At 43.5% G+C, this 19235-nt stretch overlaps 1 protein-coding gene across 1 annotated transcript in view; it reads left to right on the top strand.

The window, feature by feature from the left end:
* The window catches only part of PARD6B (par-6 family cell polarity regulator beta), a 175488-nt gene that overhangs the window by 92089 nt on the left and 64164 nt on the right, over window positions 1–19235 (top strand). The gene's annotated exons all lie outside the window — the stretch shown is intronic.

The raw sequence follows: 19235 nt of genomic DNA on the forward strand, positions 1-19235 counted from the left end.
GGAAAAAAAAAATTTTCCTAATGTTAATCTTCATTCGGGTTATCGTCCTAGGAACAGAGTCGGCGCGGCGCAATACCAAGCTTATGTCGGCCAAAAACTCTCAAGCTAAGATTACCCATAGTGCCTCTCTCCCCAATACCTCAGATCTTGTTTGCCACGTACTTGAGGATGTATAGAGCCATTCGCTCTCGGCTAAGTGTTTCTTCTTGATTAAAACATTCTGTTTCTTGGATAATACTTATAGTTTTTTTGTTTAAAAACTCTTTTTGGATACTTAGAGATATCTCTTGTGCCTCCCGTTTCTTCCCTTTTACCGTTTCGGTATTCTTTACCATACCATCATTGGTACTTCCCACCATTTACCCTCTGGTAAATCTTAGGGATACCATTGTTGGTACCCTCCTGTTTCCCTTTCTTGTTACTTTGGTTCTTTATTGTTGGTGCAAGAACTTTGTTGCTGTTTTTGTGACTTTAGCGATACTTGTTGTGATTGTGTGTTTATAAAGTTGGGTTATCTTGTCAATGGCATTGCATCTGATAAAAAAACGCACTTCAGGTTTTAAGGCCTGTAACCAATATGGCCATAAAATGCCAAATTTGGATTTGCATGGTTCTTGTGTATACTGTTTGGGAGTGTCCCACCTGTCGACTCAGCCTCCTTGTAAGATTTGTGCGGCCTTCAGTACCCGCGCCCTTAATGAGAGACGTAACAAGTTAATTTTGAAAGGATTGCTTAAATCTCCTTTTTCGGAGGCTCATTCTGCATCAGAGAGTTCTCCGTTCTCCCCCTCCCAAAAAGGATTCCAAGAAGAGGCGCCATTCTGTTCCCTCTTTTCCCAGAGATCCTGAATCTAGAAGCTCAGAGCCTAGACTTGAAATTCTGAAAGTGGTTGCAGTTACCTCAGCACCATGGCTCAAAACCCTTTCCTCGGCTCCGACTGGGGAACAGAAATCAGATTTGACTCCAGAAATTGCTAGTTCTCTATCGGCACAGACTCCTCCGCCATCTACTGCATTTTCTCCGGGTCCATTGATGACAGTGTCGAAGGAAGACCCCCATTACCTCTGACCAGATACTCGTATATGTCAGGACAACAATACAGTTCTTTTCTTTTCAGGAATGCTCAAACTCTCCATCGATCATGTCCACCAGATCCTCCATGTACCTATCGAAGTTAGACGTGGTCAGACTAGTGGATCAGCTATTGGCGGCTAGGGGGTTTACCTTCACTTCCTAAATCTTCTATCCCACCTGGAACAGAGGAGTTCTCTCCACAGACTCCATCATGCACTCTTCCTTTGGTCTCCATGGTTCCGAAGCACCCTTTTCCAACGTCTTTCCCGGTGCCAGCTGCTTCATTTCCACCAGCACCCTTGTCTGTGGCACCAGAGCTCACCCTTTGGACTTTGGCACCTTTGTAGCCGAGCCATCCTTGTGGTAGTAACTGGGTTGCAGGTGCCAGTTTTTTCTATGACTCCGTGTTCTATGACCACGATGGCACCGAGGTACCCTGAGGTTTCTCTCCTGGTGACAGATTTGTAGGAGTGGGATGTGACCCCGGTTCCGAGGTTGTTGTTCTTTGTTGTGAGCTCCCAGTCCTCTTCAAGTGGACCTGCTTTTCAGGTGATTGAAAAGGCATTGGCCTCTGCAGACTCACAGCTGGCCCTGCCGACGTTGGTACAACATGTTTATATGCCCCCTAGACTTCACTTGATACAGTCTGCCACACCTGGACACTGGGTACGAGAGCTGCAAGAAACCCTCACGCAGGCCGACCCCTCTTCCGGGTCCTCTTCGGAAGCCCCTGTCGAAGAGGTTCCATGGAAAAGAGCTTGCAAGAAGCACATACTCTCGTGAAGAGTTCGTCATGGAAGACCTGGACTATGATGAAGGGGATTGTCCCCACAATCTCCTCCTGAAGATGTCTCCTTTGGAGGCAACCTGAAAATATTGAAACCGACTTTCCATGCCTGGCCCTCTACTTCCTGGGTGACCCTACTTGCCGGCGACCTTGTCAAGCTCATTATACAGCATGCGTGGAGGAAGCCTGACTCTATTGAGCCTATCCCTTGGAGACCGGACAAAATACTATCTCCTCCTAAGAGTAATCCACATTGGTCAAAGGGTTTACCTGTAGATGCCATGGTGGTGGCTGCAGCAACAAGAAAAGAGCTTGCCGAGGAGAACCACACTGTTCATCCACCCAACAAGGAGTCCCGGGTGTTTGACAGACTGGGAAAGTGGACATTCGCTTCTTCGACCTTTGCCATTCAGTTGAATTATTTGGCACACTTTTTACTAGACTCGAGGGACCTGACAACTGAACTTTCTGGAACACTAGCAGGAGCAGTCTCTGAGATCCATGATAGTGGCCTTGCAACTCTAGAAGCTATTTCCAACTCGTTCATGAGGTTGATCTCGCACTCGACTGAAGGGGCAGCTAGATTGGTGGGTGCAGGCATTATGAGACCCACGCTTGGATGCGCCTCTGCGATTTTGCACACCCTTTCAAGTTCTCCTTTTTCAATGCACCAGTCGACCCTTCCTCTACTTTTGGACCAAAAGTGAAAGACACACTGACCAGGTGTGTGCAAGATGGTAAAACCCTGTCTTCCATAGGTGTCTGTTTTTCTAATCCTCAATGATACTTTTCTAGGAATCAGAGGAGTGGGAATTTGTGGCACAAAAAGTCTTAGGGTTCATTCCGTGACACATGGCAAGTTTGACCCCCTGCGGTAGAGGGGGTAACACTGCAGGAAGATGTCCCTTTCGGGGCAGAGGGAGTACACACAATCAGGGAGCCAGAGATTCCTTCTCATGCCAGCCCTACCAGCGCTCCTGAGGAGTGGCCCTGATTGCTTTCCTCTGGAAGCAGTTAGGGGTTGTTTCTCTTTGCACCAACACACCTGGCAACAAATCACCATAGACTCTTGAGTGCAGCAGATCGTTACCAGAGGTTATATCCCCTTCAATCTCTGCCCGACAACCCCAAAATGTATTCCCGATGTTCCACTCGGTCAATGGGAATTCGCAGCTTAAGAGATTCTAAAGCTGCTAAAGAAAAGTCATCCAAGCAGTCCCACCAGACCAGATAGAATCCAGATTCTACTCATGACTCTCTTTGGTGCCAAAGAAAACTGGGGACTAGAGAACCATTTTAGACCTCTGTATTCTCAACAGATTAGTCAAGCAGACAAAATTCTGGATGGTTACAGTTCAGTCTGTATGATTGGATGTGGTCTGTAGATCTTCAGGACGCATATTACCACATAAAAATGGACAGGCAATCCATAAGATTTCTCCGCTTTCGGCTGGGACCCAGTCATTACCAGTTTCGAGCACTGCCCTTTGGCCTCTCTACAGCCCCCAGAGTGTTCACCAAATGCATGGCAGTAGTAGCAGCCCACCTAAGACTGCAAGGATTCCTAGTATTTCCATATCTGGACGATTGGCTTCTCACCGCCCCACCAAGTGTCTTCTGCTAGCAGCATGACAATATGCCCTACTTCAGGCAAAGAACCTGGGAATTTCTATAAACAAAGGAAAGTCTCAACTAGCTCCTGCCCAGTCCCTGGAATTAATTGAGGCAACGCTAAATACATTATCCTGCAGAGTATCACTTCCCCTTTACAGGTTAGAAAGAATATTTCAACAGGTCTGACCGGTACTTCCCCGAGACAAGGTGCTTGCACGGGCAGTCCAACTCTTGGGGTCCATGGCCTCAATGATAACCATTGTTCCACTGACAAGACTACACACGAGGATATTTCAGTTCTTTCTCTTAACTCAGTGGTCAGTGCTAACCCATCCATTATCTTTCCAGATCCGCATAACAGATTGATGTAGGATGGACTTAATTTGTTGGACGCAGCCAGACATGACCCTGTGGAGTCGTCCTTTCTTGACATCACAGCCCAAGGCCACAGTGACCACCATCTCCTCCCTGACTGGGTGGGAGGGTATTTTCAGGGACAGATGGTCCAGCGCACTTTGGTCTTGCAGAGGCAAATCTGCATATCAGTGTCCCGGAACTAAGGGCCGGTAACATTGCAAGCTTTCCATCCAGCCCTTCCGTCAGGGACTTTTGCGATTCAGACTAACAACATGTCAGTCTGGTACATCAACGAACAAGGTGGAACCAAATCCTATCCGCTGTGTCGGGAAGCCATGAGAATTCGGCAATGGGCGATGGCTTCCAACCGCTTTCTGATAGCAAAGCACATTCCCAGGGATTCCAACGTGATTGCAGACAAACCTGAGCAGGTGTATTCTCCTTCCTCACGAGTCGTCTCTCAATCCTTCAGTAACGTCTGAAGATATTTGATTGTTGGGGCCAGCCTTGCTACAACTTGTTCGCCTCATCCATAAACCACAAATGCAGCAGCTACTTTACCCTAATCCTCCTGCAGGGGAAACCCCTGAGGGACACTCTCACACACGATTGGCCCACGGGACTGCTTTATGCCTTTTCCTCCCATTCTGCTGATACCACACTTTTTAAAGAAAGCCCTTCGGTTGAGAAGTAGAGTGATCCTCATTGCTGCTTTCATTGCTGCTTTCTGGCCCCGTCAAGTTTGGTTTTCTTTCCTTTGGCCTCATCTAGTTCGCAAACCATGGATTCTGAATCCAACTCCTGAATTGATCAAAAAGGCAGACGAATGTTCCGTTTATGCTTGCTCAGCAAAATCACAACAATAACTAAGAGATGAGCGATGCACCACACCATAAAACATATCTCAACGATTTATTCAGAGCTGTATCTCAACAAGACAAAAAACAACAAACAACGGATTAGCACTTTCAGCTATCAAAGCTGCCTTCAGATCCACATTCAAAAGCCACATCTCAATCTAATATAAAGCATATAGCAGCCAATGACAAAAACATGTAAACAAGCTGCTTTGCTCTAACCAATACAAGCACTTCATCGTCCAATGTGTTTCATTATTCTAATTAGCTTTGACTAGCAAGTTAAGATGGAAAATGTAAATTAGACTTCGCTTTCTCAAACATCATTGGTCTCAGCTAGCAAATGAAAGCAGAAATGTAAATCAGACTTTACTTGATTAAAAATCATTGGTTTACTTTAAGCATTAGACAAAACCTAGCTTTAACTAGCAAGTTAGGATGGAAAATGTAAATTAAACTTCACTTTCTCAAACATCATTGGTCTGGGCTAGCAAATGAAAGCAGTAATGTAAATCAGACTTTGCTTGCTTAGAAATCATTGGTTTGCGTTAGACATTAGACAAAACATAGGGAACTTGTATCAAAAAAGTATTCCCTATCGCTTTCATAAGAATAAAAACCAAATTATTCCAAGTTCACTCATCAAAAAGCGCAATTCTATAAAGACATTTAACAAAACATATCTTACTAAAATATAAATAATTAAAACATTTTAGCATTTAAAAATATGTATGCAAAGTCCTTAATAACAAAGTGCTAATAAAATATATCTATAAATTATGTAATATATACTACCTACTTAAAAATTATTAAACGACAGAAGCAGAAAGAATTTACATTAATATTATAAGCAAATACTATCTTTGAAGATGTCATAAACAACGAACACTAGGAGCTGTAAAAAGTCTGAACAGCACCATAAAAAGATATGATAACCATCTTGAATTTCTACTATAAACAACAGTGACTAGAAATAAAAATGTAAATATATATCAAAAACGGCTTGATTGGTACACTTCCATTTAATCCAGGTGGATGATCAGCCCGCAGTCTCATAATCCATTTGGATTCCTCACGTTCAGTCAAATTCACCAAATCACCTTCTCTTTCATTTTGTTTTAACTGAGATATTATCATGAAATGAAAATGATGCCCTTCATTGCTTTTTTATATGTCTAAATAAAGCATTAGTTTCTTTTCTGGTCCTTATATCTGATAAATGTTTCTTTTCTGGTCCTTATATCTGATAAATGTTTGGAAATCCTTTCTTTCATTTTCATATTGGTTTTCCCTACATAAAAAGCTGTACAAACTGTGCAGGTAGCGATGTAAATCACATTTCTACTGTCACAATTAGCAGTCCCAGAAAAATAAAATATTTTTCCTGTGTCCGGATGTGTAAATGACTTGGTGCAGTTCATTACATAGCAGGTCTTACAAAACCCACATTTTTTGTTCCTATAGAGCTTTCTTTTTTCATCATTCTGCCAGAAGAGCCTGTTCCTTCCCTATAGCATAATAGTCTTTTTAGATTGTTCTTATTTTTGAACTGAAAAGTTGGAGTTGAACCTACTATGCCTTTTATCTTAGTATCAGCAGTCAGAACCGGACAGTATTTCTTAATCACTTGGCAGATAGTATTATGGTCAAATCCAAAAGTTAAGCCAACTCTCAAAGAATTCATATTCTTAGTATTAGTTTGAGGACTCTCATTCCCTACGTTTCTAGTTGAATACAAAGGTCTCCCCTTGTTTTTTCTCAGTTCAGTGGCTTCTATGACATTTGAGTTCACTCTCCTAGTCGGATATCCTCTCTAGTCCTGCACAGTTTGTAGAGCTTTTTATGTAGGGAAAACCAATATGAAAATGAAAGAAAGGATTTCCATACATGTATCAGATACAAGGACCAGAAAAGAAACATTTATCAGATATAAGGTCCAGAAAAGAAACTAATGCTTTATTTAGACGTATAAAAAAGCAATGAAGGGCATCATTTTCATTTCATGATAACATCTCAGTTAAAACAAAATGAAAGAGAAGGTGATTTGGTGAATTTGACTGAACGTGAGGAATCCAAATGGATTATGAGACTGCGGGCTGATCATCCACCTGGATTAAATGGAAGTGTACCAATCAAGCCGTTTTTGAAGAATAGAAAAATTATTCAATATACAGCCTAGCTTAATAAATAAATAATTTTCATATGGTTGACTTAACTATCAATCATATGATTTTTATATATTGTGTACTGTCGTCTGTTTGAAGGTTCTGATTATGACCCATATTGCCTTATGAATTGTCCTAGTGACTTGTATTATATTTAGATATATTTATATTTTTATTTCTAGTCACTGTTGTTTATAGTAGAAATTCAAGATGGTTATCGTATCTTTTTATGGTGCTTTTCAGACTTTTTATAGCTCCTAGGGTTCGTTGTTTATGACATCTTCAACGATAGTGTTTGCTTATAATATTAATGTATATTTATTCTGCTTCTGTTTAATACTTTTTATGTAGGTAGTATATATTACATAATTTATAGATGTATTATATTTTATTAGCACTTTATTAAGGACTTTGCATACATATTTTTAAATGCTAAAATGTTTTAATTTATATTTTAGTAAGCTATGTTTTGTTAAATGTCTTTATAGAATTGCGCTTTTTGATGAGTGAACTTGGAATAATTTGGTTTTTATTCTCATGAAAGTGATAAGGAATACTTTTTTGATACAAGTTCCCTATGTTTTGTCTAATGTCTAATGCAAACCAATGATTTCTAAGCAAGCAAAGTTTGATTTACATTTCTGCTTTCATTTGCTAGCCCAGACCAATGATGTTTGAGAAAGCGAAGTCTAATTTACATTTTCCATCCTAACCTGCTAGTTAAAGCTATGTTTTGCCTAATGTTTAAAGTAAACCAATGATTTTTAAGCAAGTAAAGTCTGATTTACGTTTCTGCTTTCATTTGCTAGCTGAGACCAATGATGTTTGAGAAAGCGAAGTCTAATTTACATTTTCCATCTTAACTTGCTAGTCAAAGCTAATTAGAATAACGAAACACATTGGATGATGAAGTGCTTGTATAAGCACTTGTACTGGTTAGAGCAAAGCAGCTTGTTTACATGTTTTTTGTCATTGGCTGCTATATGCTTTATATTAAATTGAGATGTGGCTTTTGAATGTGGATCAGAAGAAGGCTTTGATAGCTGAAAGCGCTAATCCGTTGTCTGTTGTTTTTTGTCTTGTTGAGATACAGCTCTGAATAAATCGTTGAGATACGTTTTATGGTGTGGTGCATCGCTCATCTCTTGGTTATTATTACTCCTGAATTGATGTCACACCCCCAAGGGTTACATCAGCCATACTTTCACAGTCTCAAGCCGACAGCTTGGTTTCTCCACTTCCAATAATTGCCAGGCAGAAGAATCTCTCCTCTCCCATATGTGACATTCTTTTGGCTTCACACAAACCGTCCACCGGGAAACTGTATAGTTAAAAGTGGAAAAAATTATATTTCTGGGCTGAAAAGAATGTAGATCCTTTTTCAGCCTCTGTCCCAGACATACTCTTTTATCTGTCATACCTTCTGCAATCAGGAGTGGCAGCCTCTACGATTCTAGTTCACTTAGCTGCTGATGTTCATCGTGTTACCCTGCTGCAGTCATCAAACTTGGGTTATCCTGTTGTCAGGCGGTCCCGCAGTCGGCTGGAATTCCAAAGTCTTGGTCCGGCGTCGGTTGCTGTTGCTTCTTCCCTGACGTCAGTGCGCCAGGGGTATATATAATGCAACCGACGCCATTTTCTTCAGTCTTTCTTGCCACGCGGTGCCCGAAGCAGAAGCAGTTTGCAAGTACCGGTCGGCCGACTACTGAGATATTCGAATTTCAGACCAAAGTCTTCTGTAAAGCTAAGTACCCCATTGGGAAAACTTTTCTTGCCTCAGACCGATGTCAGAAAAAGTTAACAATTGTTTTTCTTGTGGGAAGCAAATACCTCATAAGGATTTTCATTCTTTTTGCATACCTTGCCTAGGCCCAGAACACAACGTCACTAGTTGTCATTTTTGTGCTATGTTTAATAAGCGTACTATTAAAAGACGCTTTGATTTCGCACAACACTACTTCGGTAGGAAATTTAACTACACCATGCCGTCGGAGCAACCGACTACCGGCGTGCACAAAAAATGCAAGGAGAAGGACAGACAACCCAGGCCTAAGCCAGATTCTGAGGCCCCGGCTGGTCCGGTCTCAGGTTCTCCGGTCCTCAGTGAGGCCCCGACACAGGCCCTGACTACCGCAGATCTGGAACCAGAGACCGCTTCAGAAATTTTGACGGAATGTACCAGACTGACGCAGCCATTTAGTTCAGGCCCTACCGACGACATTGCTGAAAATGATGTCGGTGCTGCAGAAACGCCATCTGTTTCTGAAGGCGTTCTCAGACAGACGCTCACCATTAAATCGTATTCTAAAACGAAGACTCCTATTAAATCTAAAAAGACTGCACTTCAGTCCCCTGTTCAAGGCCCCATGCCTAAGAAACATGCTCAAAATGGCTGAAGATTTGATCACTTTAATCAGGGGTTCCCAGCCCCCTCCTGACAAAAGGTCTAGACAAGAGGAAGATTATGCATCCTCTGAACAAGTGTCCATTTCTTCAGACTCCTCTGAGGACCAAGATTACTTTTTCTCCCCTTATGAAGATTCTGATGCTGAGGATTCCATTCCCTCAGCTTCTCCTCCAGAAGACTACTCCTTTGGGGAAACTTTACATACTATGAGGGAACATTTTCACTGGGAAGGTCAGGACTACCCTGACTCGAAGAAAAGGCTCAGAGTTTATTTTACTCCCCCAACACAGACTACTTGCCATCCCACCAGTTTTAGACATTGTGGATGATGTTTACTTAGAATCCAGTTTTAACCCTGATTCTCTACCTCCTGCTCCGGCTAAGCCTGACAGATATTAGAGTGCCTGATTCCCACAAATTTCTTTACAAAAGCTCTGTTGCTGACCCAAAGACAATCTCCCAGGGTCCCAAGGGGGCTAAGGCTTCTATGGCTAAAAATCCTGTACCTTCCGAGAGGGATTCCAGAGCACTAGACAGGTGGGGGAAAAAAGTTTACACCTCAGCCACTCTAGCTATGAGGGCTCTAAATTGCCAATTTCACATGCTTAAGTATCAGAAATTTCTAATCTCTCAGTTAAAGCAAAAAAATGACCTCAACAATCTGAATTGAAAGAAATGCAGGATCTGTTGCATGCCACTGAACAGGTGGGCAAACATACCTTACAATGTGGGTTTGATTCTTTGGAGGCCTCCTGCAGAGCAGCTGTCACTGGGTCTGATATACGTAGGCATGCTTGGTTAAAGGAACAAACTCTTTTGATCATGTTAAAGCAAAACTTCTAGATGCTCCCTTACAGCAGGATGTTCTTTTTGGAGTTAAAGCAGAAGAAGTCTTAAAGAAAATGGAGGCTATGGCAAAATCTATGCAGACAGTCAAAGATTTCCTACAGGTACAGCCCCCTCGCTTCAGCAGAAACTGGCCAACAAAAAATTGGTCCTTTCCAGCTACAGACAGATCACAGAGGGGTAAATACAGACGCCCAAGGGGCAGAGGACAACCACAAGCCCAGTACAAACCTCGCCAATGGGGCACTGCAACACAGAAGGGAGGAGAAGACCGGTCCCAATCTACCAGAAGGCAAACTCAATGACTTGCACCTCATCTGGCCAAGCAACACTCTCTTGGCAGCCCCCTTGGGAGGAAAACCCGCACTTTTTTCAGACAATTGGCACATTGTCACAAAGGACAAATGGGTCCTAGACATAATTTTACGAGGATACAAATTCCATTTTCACACCTTGCCAATGAAAAGAAGAATGCCAAACCTGCCACAAAATCAATGGGCAGAGGCACAAAAACAAATTACAGCTCTCATGGACATGAGAGCCATTCAGCTGGTACCTACTCTAGAGCAAGGTCAAGGATTTTACTCAAGACTCTTTCTAGTGCCCAGAAAGGACAATGCCTGGAGACCAATTCTGGACCTTTCAATTCTAAACACTTACTTACAAGTACCCAAATTCAAGATGCTAACACTACAGCAGCTTCTTCCCATGTTGGGCAAGGAAGCATGGCTAGTAATGTTGCACCTCAAGGAGGCATACCTGCATGTCCCTTTCAGACAAAGTTGCAGAAGATACCTCCGTTTCATTGCAGGTTCAACCCATTACCAATTCTCTGCACTGCCCTTTGGCTTATCTACTGCACCCAGAGTCTTCACAAAATGCCTGGTACCAGTAATTGCATACTGCAGACAAAGAGGAATTCAAATATACCCATACCTGGATGACTGCCTCATCCAAGCAGAAAGCAGGGACATTCTATTACATCATCTGGCTTTTGTGAAACATCTACTATATTGCCTGGGGTATACAGTAAACGAAAAAAAGTCAAAACTAGTACCCTCACAAAATATGACATTCCTGGGTGCCAGCTTGAATACAACAGCCCAGAAGGCTTATCTGACGCCAGACAAACAACTACAACTGTCTCAATATTTCAAAACAATGGCAACAAAGGTCCAATTAACTGCAAGAAAAATTCTGCAGGCCTTGGGCTTCATGGCATCTTGCATACTACTAATACCATTTGCAAAGCTGCATATGAGGAAATTACAGTGGTACCTAAAAAATGTATGGTCTCAACACAGCCACAGCTTGGACACAATGATATCTCTCACTCCTTGCCTACGACAGGAGTTTCTATGGTGGTCACTGGCATGTCACCTCAACAAGGGTCAGCCTTTCACCTTGCCCCCAGCCAGGCAAACTATCACAACAGATGCATCAGATTACGCTTGGGGGGGCTCACATGGCAGGACAGTGCGTCCAAGGCATATGGACTGCAGATCAAAGGAATCTGCACATCAATCAAAAAGAGATGCTAGCTGTACAGAAAACTCTGACAGCCTTCAAGGATCTATTACATCCAGGACAACTGACAATAAAGACGGACAACACCACAGTAATGTGATACATAAACAAACAAGGGGGTACTCACTCCTACCCTCTGTGCAGGCAAGCATTGACCTTATGGAACACAGCTCTGGCTTACCAAGTTCAGTTACAAGCTCATTTCCTGCCAGGACAAAAGAATACATTGGCAGACGACCTCAGCAGAAACATCATGGATCCCCATGAGTGGAAACTAGATCCACAAGTATTTACAATGATAACTCAAAAATGGGGCCTTCCAGACATAGTTTTGAGGGCTGGCAAACAGGTCTATCAACTAACAAAATTTTGTACAAGGGCACTTCACCATCAAGCGTGGAAACTGTACGCACTCTCTTTCAGTTGGAAAAACCTGACAGTATATGCCTTCCCTCCATTGCCTCTCCTCACAAAGGTACTTCTGAAAGTCAAAAAGGAGAGACCACGACCGATTCTCATAGCCCCAGACTGGCCACGCCAGCACTGGCACCCGCTATTGAGGAATATGGCCCATGGCCCACCATGGATATTACCACAAATTTCCCACCACAAATTTCCCATTTACTCACACAACAAAACAATCAGATTCTTCACAGCCAGCTCAAAACCTTAAATCTGGCTGCATGGCAGATCAACTAAGCATCCAGCCAGCCCCTCTTTCCCAAGCAGTTATGGATGTTATTCTGGAAGCTAGGAGACCAAGCACCAGGAAGGCTTATTCGGACAAATGGAAAAGGTTTTGTGCCTGGAACCAATCTAAAGGCCAAGACAGAATTCAGCCTCACATTCTACAGTATTTAACTGAGATGTTGCACAAAGGACTTTCTTTCTCTTCCATTAAAATCCATGCTTCAGCTATTTCGGCCTACTACAACACGGATCCACCCTTTTTTTCGCATCCACTTCTAAGGCAGTTCCTCAGAGGGGCAAAAAACATTAGACCACCCAGGAGAGCACCTACACCAACATGGGACCTCAATTTTGATCTGGAAAAACTAACGCTACCTCCATTTGAATCTGCTTTCTCTGCAGATCTTCAGTTCCTATCATGGAAGACTGCCCTGCTGCTAGCAATAACTTCTGCTAGAAGAGTCTCAGAGCTACAGGCACTAATGGCAGTGGAACCTTTCCTCATTTTTCATCAAGACAGAGTTTCTCTACAAACTAATCCTTCCTTTATGCCTAAGGTGGTTTCCATTGTGGCTTTAAATCAAGCCATCCACTTACCCAACTTCTTTCCAAATCCACAGAACAAAGGAGAGAGACTCCTGCATTCCTTGGACATTCACAGGCAACTTCGTTACTGCTTGGACAAAACTAAGACTTTCAGAAAATCTGACCAGCTCTTTGTATCCTATGCTACAGCTTCTCAAGGGAAGGCTATATCAAAGCAAACCATTTCCAAATGGATAGGTCATTGCATACGTTTTTGCTATACCCATCATGGAAAACCAGTTCCTGCTACCATTAGGCCCCACTCTACCAGGGCAACAGCTGCTTCTACAACCTTTCTCAGGGGGGTTCCAACCAAGGAGATTTTGGAAGCTGCAACTTTGAGTTCAGTACACACCTTTACCAAACACTATCACTTACCACTTTACTCTAAGACCAGGGCGGGCTTCGCCACTGCTGTTCTGCAGGGCCTTCTAGCCTCCTCTAACCCTCTGATACCTCCACCCATCCTTAGCTTTGGGATTCAACCCAAGTGTGATGACTGCAGCAGGGTAACACGATGAACATAGTACAGTTTTGTACCTATATAAATGTAGATGTTCGAGTGTACACCCTGCTGCAGTCCAGGTTACCCTCCCTCCATCCCCTCTGACCTACTGGCTAAATCTCTTCAATACCTTCCTGATGTATTTGCTTATAGCTGAAGGGATTTTGTGTTTGTGCAAGTTTACTCAATTTGGTACTAATTACTGGCCACCTTTTTGGGGGCACCTGACATCTGGGGCAAGAAAAACTGAAGAAAATGGCGTCTGTTGCATTATATATACTCCTGGCGCACTGACGTCAGGGAAGAAGCAACAGCAACCGACGCCGGACCAAGACTTTGGAATTCCAGCCGACTGCGGGACCGCCTGACGACAGGATAACCCAAGTGTGATGACTGTAGCAGGGTGTACACTCTAAACATCTACATTTGTGGTAGGTACAAAACTGTACTTTTTGAATTTTCATGATGGCTTTGGGGATTCATCACGGATTTCTCATCGCCTCTATAAAACATTTCTGAAAGTAGATGTTCTTTGTGTTTCACTGTTGCAGTCATTACATTTGGGTAATCCTGCTGACAGGTTGCCCTCAGTCGGCCTGAATTCCAAAGTCCTGGGTCCTGCGTCGGCTGCTGTTGCCCCTTCCCTGACGTCAGGTCATCAGGGCTATAAAAGATGCGGACCGACGCCATTTTCTTTAATCTTTCTTGCCGCGTGGTGCCAGAAGCAGGAGCAGTACGCAAGTGCTGGTCAGCCGACTCCTGAGATTTTCGTGTTAGAGTTTCAGATCCAAAGTCTTCAATAAAGCTAAGTACCCCGTTGGGGAAACTTTTTTTTTTCTTGCTCCAGACCGATGTCAGAAAAAGTAAATAATTGTATTTCTTGTGGAAAGCAAATACCTCATAAGGGCTTTCATTCTTACTGTATTCCTTGCCTAGGCCCTGATCACAACATTTCTGATTGTCGGTTTTGTGCGAGATTTAACCAACGCACTATCAAGCGTCTGTATGATTTTGCTTTAAACTACTTTGGACGCCGGTTTAATTATCCAGAAATGTCGTTCGATAGCCATCAGACTACCGGAGTTCACAAAAAATGCAAGGAAAAGGTGAGAGATAGACAACCGAGACCCAAAACCAATGACGAAGCTTCTCCTAAGCCAGTCGCCGGTTGCCGGTTCTTGGTTCTCAGTGAGGCGCTTTCGCAGCCCCTGACGCCCGCTACTTTAGAGTCGCAGGCAGCTACCGACTCCCATGTGGAGTCAGCCATGCTGCTGGAAACTCAAGGTATTGGAGCCTTGGATACTATTCCTTTAGATGGGTCCGGAGCCGCTGAGCAGGCACCGGCTTCTAAGGGTGTATTCAGACCTAAACATCTTTACATTAAACCAACTTCAAAGGCAAAGACTAAAGCACCCTCTAAAGCAAAGAAACAAACTCAAGAGCCACATGGACAGGCCTCTATGCCCAAAAAACAGATGCTCAAAATGGCCGAAGACTTGATTACCTTGATCAGGGGTTCCCATCCCCCTCCTGATAAGAGGCCTAGGCAAGATACTGACTATGAATCTTCAGATCTGGTTTCTATTTCTTCTGATTCCTCTTCTGATCAGGAATATTCCCCCCCCCCCATGAGGATTCTGATGCTGAAGAATCTATACCTTCAGCGTCTCCTCCAGAGGACTATTCTTTTGGGGAAACCTTGCATACCATGAGGGAGCATTTCCATTGGGAGAGCCAGGATTTTTCATAATCTAAAGAGGCACAGGGATTTCCTTTTACTACCTCAGCACAGGCCACTAGCCATTCCACCTGTGTTAGACATTGTAGATGTGTTTTCAGAGTCTAGTCTTACCCCTGACTCCTTACCTCCAGCTCCGGTTAAGCCTGACAGATATTACAGGGTTCCTGACTCTCATAAATTCCTTTTTAAAAACCCTGATGCAGACCCAGAAACTATTTCACAGGGTCCCAAAGGAGTTAAGGCTTCCACTGCAAAAAACACTACCCCCTCTGACAGAGATTCTAGGGCACTGGATAGATGGGGAAAAAAGGTTTATACATCTGCTACCTTGGCTGTAAGGGCCTTAAACTGTCACTTTCATATGCTCAAATATCAGCAACATGTCATGGCATTGCTTAAACAGAAAATGTTATTAAACTCTGAATGTGCAGAAAACGAGGCAATGCAAGATTTATTGCATGCAGCTGAACAAGTTGGAAAGCATACTTTGCAGTGTGGATGTTCATCATGTTTCACTGTTGCAGTCATTACACTTGGGTTATCCTGCTGGCAGGCTACCCGCAGTCGGCCTGAATTCCAAAGTCCTGGTCCGGCGTCTGTTGCTGTCGCCTCTTCCCTGACGTCAGTGCACCAGGGGTATGTAAGATGCAGCCGACGACATTTTCTTCAGTCTTTCTTGCCGCGCGGTGCCCAAAGCAAAAGCAGTTCGCAAGTGCCGGTCGGCCGACCGACTCCTGAGATTTTCGAAATTGAATTTCAAATCCAAAGTCTTCAATAAAGCTAAGTACCCCGTTGGGGAAACGTTTTCTTGCTTCAGACCGATGTCAGTAAAAGTTAACAATTGTATTTCTTGTGGGAAGCAAATACCTCATAAGGATTTTCATTCTTACTGTATTCCTTGCCTAGGCCCTGACCACGACGTTGCTAGTTGTCTGTTTTGTGCTAGATTCAACCAGCGCACTATTACTTTGGCCGAAGGTTTAACTATAATGCCGTCGGAACAACCGATGACTGGAGTTCATAAAAAGCGCAAGGACAAAGAAAAGGACAGGCATCCGAGTTCCAAAACCGACGACGAAGCCTCTTCTAGCCAGTCGCCAGTTCTCAGAGAGGTGCTTTCGCAGCCCCTGACACCTGCTACCTCAGAGCCACAGGCCGACTCCGACTCCCACGTGGAGACAACTAGGTCTCTGGAAATTCAAGGTATTGGGCCTATGGAAACTATTCCCACAGATGGGTCCGGAGCCGCTGAGCAGGCATCGGCTTCTGAGGGTGTTTTCAGACCTACACAGCTTACTATCAAGACCACTTCAGCAGCTAAGGCAAAGTCTAAAACGCCTTTAAAGACAAAGAAACAAGTACAGCATTCTCCTGGACAGTCATCCATGCCAAAGAAACAGATGCTTAAAATGGCCGAGGACCCAATTACTTTGATCAGGGGTTCCCATCCCCCTCCTAATAAAAGGCCTAGGCAAGACACTGACTATGACTCCTGACCAGGTTTCTATTTCTTCTGGTTGCGCTACAGAACAGGGATATTCTCTTCCTCCCTATGAGGACTCTGATGCTGAAGAATCTATTCCTTCAGCCTCTCCTCCTGAGGACTACTCTTTTGGGGAAACCCTGCACACCAGCATTTCCATTGGGAGAGCCAGGATTATTCAGAATCCAAGAAAAGGCTCAGAGATTTTCTTTTATTGTCTCAGCACAGGCCTCTTGCTATCCCCCTGTGCTTGATATTGTTGTATTTTCTGAATCCAGTTTGTCACCTGATTCTTTACCCCCTGCACCAGTTAAGCCAGATAGGTACTACAGGGTTCCAGATTCCCATAAATGTCTTTATAAAAATCCTGCTGCTGATCCAGAAACATTTCTCAGGGTCCCAAAGGGGTCAAAGCTTCCACTGCAAAATACCCTGTTCCCTCTGATAGGGATTCTAGAGCACTGGACACTGGACAGATGGGGGAAAAAAGTTTACACCTCTGCTACTTTAGCTGTAATGGCTTTAAACTGCCAGTTTCACATGCTTAAATGTCAAGCAATACATAATGTCTCTGCTAAAACAGAAAATGCTTACAAGCTCTGAATGTCCTGAAAACAAGGAAATGCAGGATTTATTGCATGCAGCTGAACAAGTGGGAAAGCATACTTTGCAATGTGGTTTTGATTCATTAGAGGCTTCTTGCAGAGCCGCAGTTACAGGTTCTGTCATTCGAAGGCATGCTTGGTTAAAAGAACAGAGTTTACCTGATCATGTTAAAGCAAAATTATTGGATGCTCCATTGCAGCATGATACTTTGTTTGGGGTTAAGGCAGAAGAGGTGTTAAAAAAAAGAGGATAAAGCAAAATCAATGCAGACAGTAAAGGAATGTTTACAGGTTCAGCCACCCAGATTTAGCAGGAACTGGCCTTTAAAAAATTGGTCCTTTCTAGTGTCATACAGGCCACAAAGAGGCAGATACAGATGCCCAAGAGGCAGATCTCAACCCCAAGGCTCATACAGACCTAAACAATGGAGTGCTTCAGCCCCTAAAGGCGGAGAAAACAAATCACAACCTTATAGGAAACGGTCTCAATTACTTTCCTCTACCACTGCCAAACACTTACCTTTTGGCAGCACCCTTAGGGGGAAAACTAGCACTTTTCTCACAAAATTGGCACATGATCACCCAGGGCAAATGGTTACTGAATATTGTTTTTCAGGGTTACAGGTTCCACTTTCACACCCTACCCAAGACCAAAAGGTATGCCAGACCTGCCACACAGTCAATGGGCAGAGGCACAAAAACAAATTTCTGCTCTCATGGACATGAGGGCTATTCAAAAAGTACCACAGCAAGAGCAGGGGCAAGGATTTTACTCAAGACTTTTCTTGGTACCCAGAAAGGACAAAGCCTGGAGACTAGTACTGGACCTGTTTACTCTAAATACTTTTGTGGACGTTCCAAAATTCAAAATGTTAACACTGCAGCAACTTCTACCCATGCTGGGCAAGAAGGCTTGGCTAGTTACTTTGGACCTCAAAGAGGCATACCTGCATGTCCCAATCAGACAGTCTTGCAGAAGATACCTCAAATATATCCCTAATTGGACAACTGCCTTATTCAAGCAGAGAGCTAGGGCATTCTACTAAAGCATCTGGTGTTTGTAAGAAGATTACTAATTTGCCTAGGGTACACAGTAAACGAAAAGAAATCAAAACTAGTGCCCTCTCAAGAGATAATATTCATGGGTGCAAGCTTAAATGCAACTGCCCAGATGGCTTATCTCACGCCAGACAAAGGCAACTGACTCATTATTTTCAGATGATGGCAACAAAGACCCAGCTAACTGCAAGAAAAATTCTGTAGGCTTTGGGCTTCATGGCATCCTGGTAATTCCATATGCAAGACTGCATATGAGGAAGCTACAATGGTATCTAAAAAGTGTTTGGACTCAACATTGCCACAGCCTGGAAACAATAATAACTCTCATTCCCTGCCTACAACAAGAGTTTCGATGGTGGGCACTGACCTGTTACCACAACAAGGGACAGCCTTTCACTTTACCCACACCCAGGCAGACACTAACAACCGATGCATCGGATTATGTCTGGGGGGCACAAATGGCAGAAAAATGTATTCAGGGCACGTGGCCCGCAGGCCAAATGCATCTTCATATCAATCAAAAAGAGATGCTAGCTGTACAGAATGCCCTGACAGCCTTCAAGGATCTACTACATCCAGGACAACTATTGCTAAAGACGGACAATACTACAGTCATGTGGTACATAAACAAGCAAGGGGGCACACATTCCTACCCCCTCTGCAGGCAAGCCATGACTTTGTGGAGCACAGCACTGACCTATCAAGTACATCTGCAGGCACAATTCCTGCCAGGAAAGAAAAATACTCTGGCAGACGAACTAAGCAGAAACCTCATGGACCCTCACGAGTGGAAACTAGAACCACAAGTCTTCAGCATGATAAGGAAATGGGGATGCCCAGACATAGACTCCCCTCACAACTGCTAACTACAGAGATTCTGCACAAGGACTTAATCACTCACAAGCATGGAAGGTGGATGCTCTATCATTCAG

The sequence above is a fragment of the Protopterus annectens genome, chromosome 12.part0 (genome assembly GCF_019279795.1).
Source record: "Protopterus annectens isolate FY-2018-M chromosome 12.part0, PAN1.0, whole genome shotgun sequence".
NCBI lineage: Eukaryota > Metazoa > Chordata > Ceratodontiformes > Protopteridae > Protopterus > Protopterus annectens.